At 33.8% G+C, this 10,831-nt stretch overlaps 1 pseudogene; it reads left to right on the top strand.

The window, feature by feature from the left end:
* Window positions 1–4,749: 4,749 nt before the first annotated feature.
* On the top strand, window positions 4,750–6,631 carry LOC125828075 (uncharacterized; annotated as a pseudogene).
* The last annotated feature ends 4,200 nt before the right edge of the window (window positions 6,632–10,831 follow it).

The raw sequence follows: 10,831 nt of genomic DNA, 5'->3' as shown, positions 1-10,831 counted from the left end.
CCAGTTTCCTCGTGGGATCGACCCCAACCTTCAAGTTGGGTTCTTTACTTGATAACTATCGCTTATGCTTCTTTTAGGAAGTGTAATTTGAGCGTATCAGTACCATAGATAACCATTACTGATCATCCATGCATTTATTCAACTTCTAAGGCCAGATACCAATTGGAACCTTATCGGTTCCAATTTAACTTACTTGTGTCCATTCAGCCGTGACTATGGCGTCCGGTTAACTTTGTTAGGATACTAATTGGAATCGGTAGATATAAATTGGACCCAACTCATGCCACAAGCGACAACTCACATGAAAGGAGAGAAGACATGGTACAACTTCCTAGAATGCTTCCTAGCTTCTTGAAGATTAGATGTGGACGTCAACACACCAATCCGCAGGAGTTTAGTACACACTTTTCTCTTGTACTGGGAGACCAGTAACCTGGGCTATAATACAAATTTTTCACGACCCAACCCATCGGGTTGTGCGGGCAGCTACTCTAACACCTAAGGAGGAGAACCCTCAATTTCAAATAGTTTTAAAATATAAGGAAGATTAAGAAAGCTGAAAATATAAGAAATTCATGTCGATTTTATTAATAAAGAGTTTTGAACAATTCCAAGTTAACTTGTAAAGTAATTAATTTCCCCAGGAATCTAGTCTAAACAGGTACAAGACCTACTAAGATGACAAGGTATACGTAATTAACACTTGACACAACTCCTACCACATGGAAGGAGATATAGAAGCTATTGGAGATTATTTTCGTCTTCACCAAAGAGACATCACCGACCCTGCATCCAGACTATGCCAAAAGGTATAGCAAGAGTGTATCAATACAAAACCACATGTACTGGTAGACATCATCAGTCAATCTGATACCCACCGCATATAAGAAATCGACTAGTAAGAAACATGCAATAAGACTGTTCATTCAACCACCTTTGAATTTCCCTGCCCTTACTATTTCTGGATACTTTCAACTTATACTAGTACACTAGGCGCTAAACCGTTACTTGCTCCGTTCTTGATCTTGACTTAACCATTATACCTCTTAGCGGAGGTTCCGGATATGACCACTACCAACCCGGTCAACCACTCATGACACACCCTTACTTCTTCCACATAACCACTCAACCTTGACTCCATAACATATTCTATGATGGCATGTTAACCGTTCCTACTAACCCCCTCCCAGGGTAATACTTTAACCATTAACATTTTACCACATAACATCCCTCAATTCTCAACAACAATACACATGACCACCCCTGTAAAGTAACACCTATTAACACCAGGACCCTTGGTCCCCACTTACCATACCACACCCAAATTCGGTCCTAACCATTCTGAGTTCATTAATTTATGAGATATACCCTATTACCTTGCGGCACCAACCTCCACGTTTACATATATATATATATACCATGTACAATCCTATAATCATTCCATGAACAATGTTAAATTCCACACTCTCAATAACATGTATATACAGCAAGGCAATGGTCCTTTCATGGAACCCATACCCAAACTCTTAGTGTGTCGAAAATGACACCCGATCCAATGCATGTTTATGTATCGGTACGTGACACCCAATCCAATGAAATGTTACATTGTCGGTATGTGAAACCCGATCGCATATATGTATGTGTGTCGGTACGTGACACCAGATCCAATTAGCACATCCACAAGCACAATCACACCCTTAACTAACATACTGATAATCACACAATCAAATATTAGGTTCATGACATGGAATTGTACATATTTAATCTTTTCCTTAGGTTCGATTCATAAATCTCTAATCCCTTACATACATACACGTAACGAATTCATTACAGGTTTATATCACACAAACATGAATCAACCGTCACCTCACCCTTGTTCATGGAATAGGGTTTCCTTCCACAATATACGTCTCATGTAACATCTAAGAAACATGTACAACCATTTTTTCTCAATGCGCGAAGCCTACACATGAACTCTACCGTCAATCACTACTATACTACGCAGTGAATTACGAGTTTACAAATACTCTACTAAATAAACCTAGCCTACCTGGGCACCAAACATTCACATATGAATTGTAGCTTGAAATATGGTTTCTGAACGATGAGATGGTGGATTCGACCGGAAATCCAGAATCTATCGACCTCTTTACACTAGAAATATCTTTATCCTTCCTTCCCTAGCTGAGAGAAGCTTTCTGAGGGTTTGTAGTGTGATCCTCACCTCTTTTTTGTTTAGGAAAAAGGAGTAAATAAGACTTCGCGTTATTTACATTTTGTCTCGCCCATCCCGCTCTAGTGCCACTTATCCCTCTAGAGCGCTGCCGCCCTAGCGACATTTGGCCCGTTCTGGCGGGTTGAGGGGCCAGTTCTCCTAACGTTTTTCCTTTTCTAATTAACGACGGTTCGAGTAGTTACACACCATTTGCTCAAAACAATATTTTTCATGTGCGCTATATCACCAATGCATCTTATTTAAACATTTTCCTTGTGCTAACTCTTTTATTGTTAGATACATTGTCATAATGTTGACATGATGTAATTCTACTCATGTCTTGACCATTTCAACTGTTTATAGTACTAAATACTTTTTAATTCACCGATGTCAAGAACGTCTATGATTCAAACGATAAAATTATAATTTCAAAATAGGGATCGAGGGAGATTGAGGGCTATGCCTTACCCTAGCCTACAACAACAAAATGGATAACCAATCCATTCATCAATAATAGGAAGCACATACAACACACAAGTATACAACAATCCTACGCCTAAACACCCACACCTTCAATTCATTGAAAAAAATATTGTCCTTTTTATATATTTGACTGAGACTAGGCAAAAAATATTGTAGAAATTAGAAAGTTGTCAAAAGATGAAAAAGAAATGCATTTTTTTAAAACAGACTAGTTTTAATCTCCTTCAATTATTTAAAATCTAATTATAAAATTTCAAAGTAAGAAAAATGAAAAGGTCACTCAAACAAGAAAAACAAAAAAGTTAATTGTGAAGGACTCTTGAAGACTATTTCAAATTTCTGCACAATTGCCTCATTTCACATTTATGCCCCCTAACTTCGGGTATAAAGTTGTATATAGTTGAACGTGTACATACAAAAGTCCTTGGTGGGAAAATATACCTATGACACCACATAAGAAACAAATCGCCAAGTAGGATGCCACATAATACGTGTGTGTCTATTTGTTTAACTTTATACAAGTTTAAGTGTCTACTTGTACACACCCAACTTTGAAGGACATAAATATGAAATGAGGTCAAGTTAAAGGGTATATCGAAAGGAAAAATCTTTCAGAAGAACTTAATTTCTTCTAATCTTGAAGAATCATACAACTCAAAGGTGACATTTTTATCTTTCTTTTAAGAAATAAAGTTCAAAATGTTGCCTAAGCAATCATCATTTTGTTTAGGCATAATACATTAATGTTCTCTTTAACATGACTTTATCTGGAACCAAAACCTTTCAACTTTGGGTTATACATGGAAATTCATGTCCTACTTGGCGTTATACATGGAAATTCATGTCCAACGCGGTACCCTACATGTATTATGCCACGTACGACGAATGTGTTTATGTTTTCAGCTTCTTAAACATTTAAAAGTGTCTATTTGTGCACACCAAAATTTGGAGGGTATAGATGCAAACTAAAGGCAAGTTAAATGATATATTTATGTATTATGCCTTTTATTTATATAGGGATAAGGCACATGTACCCCCCTAGACTATGATCAAAATATAGATCTCAACTAAACTAAGGTCTCATTACCCCCCTCCCCCCTAAACTTATTTTTTTGTAATTTTATACACCTTTTGGCTTACGCGGCACACCCCGTGACTCCAGGCAGTTGAGGCGCGTGGGAGATATTTGGATGTCACATAAGCCAAAAAGGTGTACAAAATTACAAAAAAAAAGGATTAGGGGGTAATATGACCTTGGTTTAGTTAACGTCTATCTCTGGGATTTCGTCATAGTCTAGGGGGTACTTGCACCTTATCTTATTTATATATATATATATTTCAAAAGTTCAAAGAAAGTCAATTCAGGATTTTTTAAATTTTTTTCTATAATCTCGCCCCCCCCCCCCCAAACCACCACCGCGATAATCTTTTTTTATATATATATTTAAATTTAAAATTTGTGTTCACTCACTTTTATATATGTGTAACCGCATACTTTATCTGACTCAACAAACTTAATGGCACATAAGTTTAGTCAAATCACGATAAGAAAAAGCGTCTCCTCGAACATTCCACATTCTACAAATAATAAATAAATATTGAACAAATATCCAACTATTGTGATTCTTTTTCTAAAAGACTAAAGATCTACCTTCTACAAATAATAAAGAAGTATTGACCAAATATCCAAATATCGTAAAAAAATTCTAAAAGAGCCACCTTCTACAAATAATAAATAAGTATTGACCAAATATCGAAATATCCTGATTTTTTTTCTATAAGAGCTAAATTTATATATCAATCTTATCTTATTAATTTCATCCTTATCTATCTTAAAAATTACTTTCATCTTCTCAATTTAATTGTCTATATATAGTCCTCGATATTTCAATCCTCAAACCACATCAATCTTTCATAATGTTAGCTTCCGAATTAAACCTTCTATAGACGAAGCTAGCTGTTACACCATTTATAAATCACAAATGGTCAGGACAGACCCTGCAGATGAATCAATTAGTGATCCTCACCATTTTAATTGTAAATACAAAGAGATGTTATATGAATGGGTATCTGAAAGGAGACAACGTGAAAGTGGAGCTTTTGACATGGTAAATAAATTTTTTTATGATGTATTTTTTTCATATGAAAGTTGAAACTTACTAGTTTCCTGACGTATGTACACAAATGCATTATGTATAGGAAAAATTACCTAAATACACATCTTATTTTACCATAATCTTTGAAATTTCCTACCATTTGAATTTTTTTTTCAAAAATCCCCTCTCGAATACATCACTCTCCTCTCGCTGATACATCCCTATACCCCTCTCCGATACATCCCTCCCCTTTCTGATACATCTCTCACCTATCTATCTGGATGTCAAGATGATGTCTATGAAAGTCTAGTGATATATCCAGATGTCCTATACACCCCCCCCTCTCCCTCTCTGATATATCCCTCCCCTCTTGGATACATCCCTCACCTATGTATCTGGATGTCCAGTGATGTATTCGGAAGTCTATTGATGTATTCGAGATTCATAAATTTTAAGAATTTTTGTAATTTGAAAATGAGTAGGGATATAATGTAATTAGCTCTTAAAACTATGAGATTTAAGTAAATTATACTTATGCATATTCATCTATCTAGCTATATGTGTTTGTTGTTCAAAATGAAGGTCTCAAAAATACCCCAACATGTATGATACTTTACATTCTTCACATCATGCTTTCAAATTGGAATTTACCGAATACAAATTTTTTGAATCCTCCCCTTAATTATATTATCGCTCATTTTCTTTTCTTTTTTTCTGAAAAAAGTGAAATTTATTTTGTTTGTTTTAGGTGATAGTCAAAATTGTTTTGTTGTTTCAAATTAGTATGAGATGAAGTTGTAACTATCTACCACATTCAAGACTTATGTAGAGTTCTATATTGTATGATTTTCTTTTTAATTATTCAAAATTATCTAGCTTGTTCTTATCCTAAGGACCAATAAATCTCTAACGAAATGATAAATCAAGAAAATGAGAGCATGTGAATATAATTACTTTCTAATGTATTAATAAATACTATACATAAACTTAACAAAAATCTTATTGTATTGCAGTATTACACTCACAAGAACAAAGGTCGCAAGTATCGATCAATTGTGCAGGGAAGAAATTATGGATTCCAAGGTTTTGATAAGTTGAAGATGGAAGTGGATCAAGAAACTACTGAAGTAAGAGAGGTAAGCTCTTACATTATATTCCTTTTGTTGGATAATAATTGTTTGTTTGACCAAGTTTTTTAAAAAATAGCTAAAAGTTCTATATATATATATATACGCACACACACACACTAAATTGTCCTTATTAAACCAAAGGTTGGGGTAGTTGAGAAATGCTCCAACAAAAGAAAAGGAGAATGTTCAATCTTGAAGAGGGAGTCTGCAACAAAGAAACAGAAAAGCAACAACTTTGGGAAGAGGGAGGTCAAAAAGTTTCTTGATGAAGCAAGGAACAACCTCATGAATAGGGATTTCAAACGCAAAAAAACAAGGTAAGTTTATGTTACACTAGCTATTAGACAACTTTTTTTTCTATTTCATGTATTTTTACAACTTTACTTTTTAAATAAAAGGATATTGGAATGTCAGAAGAAGCATCCTCCCAAAAATCAAAAATAGAATCTTCAATCTTGGGGGGAAAGCCCGGAACAAAGGGCCAAATAAGAAAATTCACACCAAAGGAAAAATACAAGCAAGAATATTTTTTGAACAACCAAAATTGGTGTTGGCATCACAAGGTTCAACAAATTGTGCGAGGTCTAGTTGGAAATGACGATAGAGCTAGTAATGGTGCAAACGGTTGTAGGAATGAAGGAGGGAGAGGCAGCGGACACTATAACGTAGTTTTTCTCGTTGAAACTATTTGTTCCCTAAGTATTTGATGATTTCTTGAAAGAAATCACTTTTGAGTTTTGTTCTGTCAGTAAGATTTGGGTTTTGTGGAAATAAGATATTAATTGGTCTATTTTCGCTAGATTACAACAATTATGTTTGTTTGGATGGTTGTTACTATTGTTTCATAAAGAAAAATATTGTATCATTTTGTAATTTTTTAAGAGAAAAGAACGTTTGACATACCCTCAACTTTTTTCATTTAGAGTTGATATACTCCTCGTTATTAAATTGGCTTATATATACCCATACTATTATACAAATGCTCACATATACCATTTTCCTCTAACGAAAGTGAAAAGTAAAAAAATTAGATTAATTTTGAAAAAAATTTAATTCAAAAAAATCCATGTAGGAATATATTTGATTCTCCTCATTCGTATGTTATATGACTCCTTTGATTCAATGATGATTTGAATTTATTATTTTGATGGTCAAAAAAATTTTCCACTAATTTTCTTGTAAAAATTAATAATAGATGCCACAATGTTTTTTTTTACAAATAGAAAAACTAGATTAAAACCACATTACTTCTCAACTATTATTCTTGAGTTTTCTTTCCCTTTTGTTTTAATTCCTTTGAGAGTATCCGAAAATATGATTAATGAGAAGAAGAAAAGATCAGTGTTTCGTAATTTAGCTTCCGAATTGAACCTTCTAAAGGTAAAGCTAACTGTTACACCATTTATAAACTAGAAAAGGTTAGTACAGATCATAGAAGAACCAACTAGTGATCCCTGCAAACTTAACCGTAAATACCAGAAGAGGCCATATGGATGGCTAGCTGAAAAGAGATAGTGTGAAAATAGAGCATTTGACAAGGTAAATACAACTTTTTCTATGTTGTATTTTTTATCCTAATGTTGAGATTTTCTAGTTTCTTGAAGTACATACACAAATGCATTATATATATTCAAGTATCTAGCTATATTTGTTTGTTGCTCACATGGAATGTATCAAAATTACCTCGAACATGTATAATATTTTCTTTGCTTTATGTCATTTGGCGAATTGGGATTTACTAACTACTTATCGTGAATCCTCCAATTAATGATATTATCACTTATTTATCTTTTCTTTTCCCAAAAAAAAATAAAAATCACAACATTTGTTTTGTGTGTGATAGGCGATAATTAAACCTATTTTCTTATTTCAGACTGGGATGAGATGAAGTTGTAACTACTAAACTACAACAATACTATCACATTCAAAACTTATTTGGATATTATATTTCGTTAGTTATTTAAAATTATAGATAGCTACTTTTTATCTTAAGGACCAACGAATCTCTAACTAATGGTATATCAAGAAAAATGAGAGCTAGTAATATTATTACTTCGTAATGTCTGCAGTTTGAACTTTGTAAAGTCAAATAAATAGATGGTTCTTAACACAAAATCTTTTAGGAATGCAGTATTACTATGATAAGAGCAAACAACATCATTCTATTGTGAAGGTAAGAAAATATGTATTCAAAGATTTATCCAAGCTTGAAGTAGATCAAAAAACCTCTGAAGTTAAAAGAGGTAAGCCTTTACATCATTTGCATTTTGTTGGACTACTATAGCTTGTTTGACAAACTTTATTTTAAAGAAATGATTACCTAGACTTTCCTTGCATATATGGAACAAGTGATTTTCACAACGACCTCCTAAACTACACGACACTAACTTTTATCATCACGTCAATTAAGCGCCAAGACACTTATAACTAAATTGTCCTTATTAATCCATAGGTTGGGGTTGTTGAAACATGCTCCATGAAAAGGAAAGAAGAATGTTCCGTCTCAAAGAGGGAGTCTACAATAAAAAAACACAAAAGCAAAAACTCTGACAAGAGTAAGGTGAAAAAATTTCTTGTTGATACAAGGAACAACTTAATTGGTGTTGGCATAGGTCATCGCGAGGTTCATGGATTCGACAACAAATTGTGGGAGGCCTTGTTGGCAACGATGGTGATGGAGCAAGTGAAGGTGGATTTGGTGCAAATAGTTGTGGCAATGAAGGAGGGAGATACCTTGGTAGAATTTGAATATCCCAACATTTGTTTTTCATATTTTATTAGATTATTAAGTAAAAGTATTTGTGCCCCAAGTATTTGATGAATTACTTTGTGTTTTGTTCTATCAATAAGATTGGGTTTTTTGGATACATGATCTTAGTTGTTCTATATTTGCTAGATTACAACATGTAAAATTCAATCAAACTTTGTTTATTTTAATTGTGTATGCCAAATCTAAATCTCAGCAATTTGAAAACGACTGAGGAAAAATACATGAATTTTCTATATCAAATAGATAGAAAGAAAATCTCAAATGGCATATACTTTTATTCAGTAGTCAAATTCCTTCAAATCCATTCTGCTGACTTTTACTGACAATCATTCTCTCAAGGAAATAACAAAGTGGACAATGTTTTGTTGGTAATAAATACGGTTCTTATTTATTTTCTAGTTTGTGATAAGTGAGAAAAATATTATTCCAAAAATATTTATATAAACATTTCAAATTAATAACATGATAATTTGGAACAATCTGAGTTTTGAGTAAAGAGTTATGACCATTTTAGTAACCTGATATAGTGCATTGATGAATTAGCTAACGAGAAAACTTTAAAAAGGGTCCTTTTTGTCCTTTTACCTTTAAGAAAACCCTAACAAATTTCTTGACTAATGAAAGGCCCAAACCAATTAGATTTTAATCTCTTATTCTAACATTCTTTTCTCTCTCAAACCCTAAGGCAAAACCCTAAGGAAAAATCAAAGTAGAAGACTTCCTTTCAAAATTCTTTCAATCTTTTTCAAGATTCTTCTTAAAGGTAAGTATGTTTGCTTTTTATCAAGTTCAAGGTTATGTTTATGCTTTAGAATTCCCTTTACATGCTCATACATTCCATGTACTGAGCCAGTTAGCCTACATCCTTTCATGATGTTGATACAGGTACTCAGGATCATCAACAGGCGCTTCATTGATACCGCATGCAGTTCGAGTTAGCTTTGGTGATCCTCTTTGCTTCCATAGAGTTCCATTTGTACTTTCAGTTATATCAGTTGTTAGGATGTAGTGGGTCTCGTCCCAACTTCCATCATTTTCAATTAGAGGATTCATAGATAGATAGTAGAGTTTCAGAAGTCAGTTCATTTATTTTGTTCAATGTTTCAAAGATTTAAGTTGCGTATGTTGTGGCGAGTTGAAGATATTATTTTTATTCAGAGTTTTTCATTTAAGTTAAAGCTTTGTATTTGAGTTTCAATCATTTTTATTCAGTTTTTAAGCTTTGTATGCTTGAGTTAGTCTTCCGCTTGTAGTCATCCAGGATGAGGGTTCTCTTGGGGACCAGTAATTGCTCTCAAGTGCCAACAACATCCAGGGTGTAGGCTCGGGTCTTGACAATGGGCTTCATCAAAATTAAGTTAGGGTCATTTTGGTCCCTTCCCCTATGTGTTGGGTACTTAAACTACGTCGTTTGATGCCTAAACTATGTTGTTTTACTTAGAATAAGCCTAATAACCTAGTCAGACATATCAAGAACCCTTATTCTCTAAATATCATCCAAATTAGAACGAAAGGAGGAGAAAAAGGTGCCAGTTTCTTTTAAGAACAAGCAGCGGTGTTCTTCAAGTTTCATCCCCCCAAATCGAAAGGATTTCTCTGTGAATTTCGTCACTAGGCATGTGGGATTTCACTAGTGGGTCCCTTTCACCCACAAGGTCCCTAGTATTCAGTCAGATTCTTGATTCATTTTTTCTTGTTTAGACCTAGGGTTTCTAAAACTTTATATGATTGTTGCGATTTAGTTGTTATAGTATTCTTAACCAAATTATCATGGTTTCATAATATTGTTGCTTAGTTCCTTTCATGAGATTCAGAACCCTGGTTGTGTAGATTCATCTAGTTCATGAATTACACTAGATAGGTCATATAAACAGATATACTTGCTCCAGTTGAGACTATTTCATTATCACTATTTAAATGTTGCAATCTCAGATTTACATGTCAGAACTTTGAGTTATTCAGTATATCAGTTATGTTGTATATACACATTCCATTTGAGAGTAGGCTTAGACCGAGTTGGACTAGCGTTCAACGTACCCTCATAGTCCCAGAACTACGTTCCCCTTAGGTTTATCAGTCCCTTCTGTTGGGCATCAGCTTTAGTTATCACGCCATCCATTCCTTTATAACCTTTGCA

This window comes from Solanum verrucosum, unplaced genomic scaffold (genome assembly GCF_900185275.1).
Source record: "Solanum verrucosum unplaced genomic scaffold, falcon-dt-bn FXZP01000078.1, whole genome shotgun sequence".
Classification (NCBI taxonomy): domain Eukaryota; kingdom Viridiplantae; phylum Streptophyta; class Magnoliopsida; order Solanales; family Solanaceae; genus Solanum; species Solanum verrucosum.
Note: the sequence above shows the minus strand (reverse complement) of the source record. Positions and strands in the feature narration are given on the sequence as shown.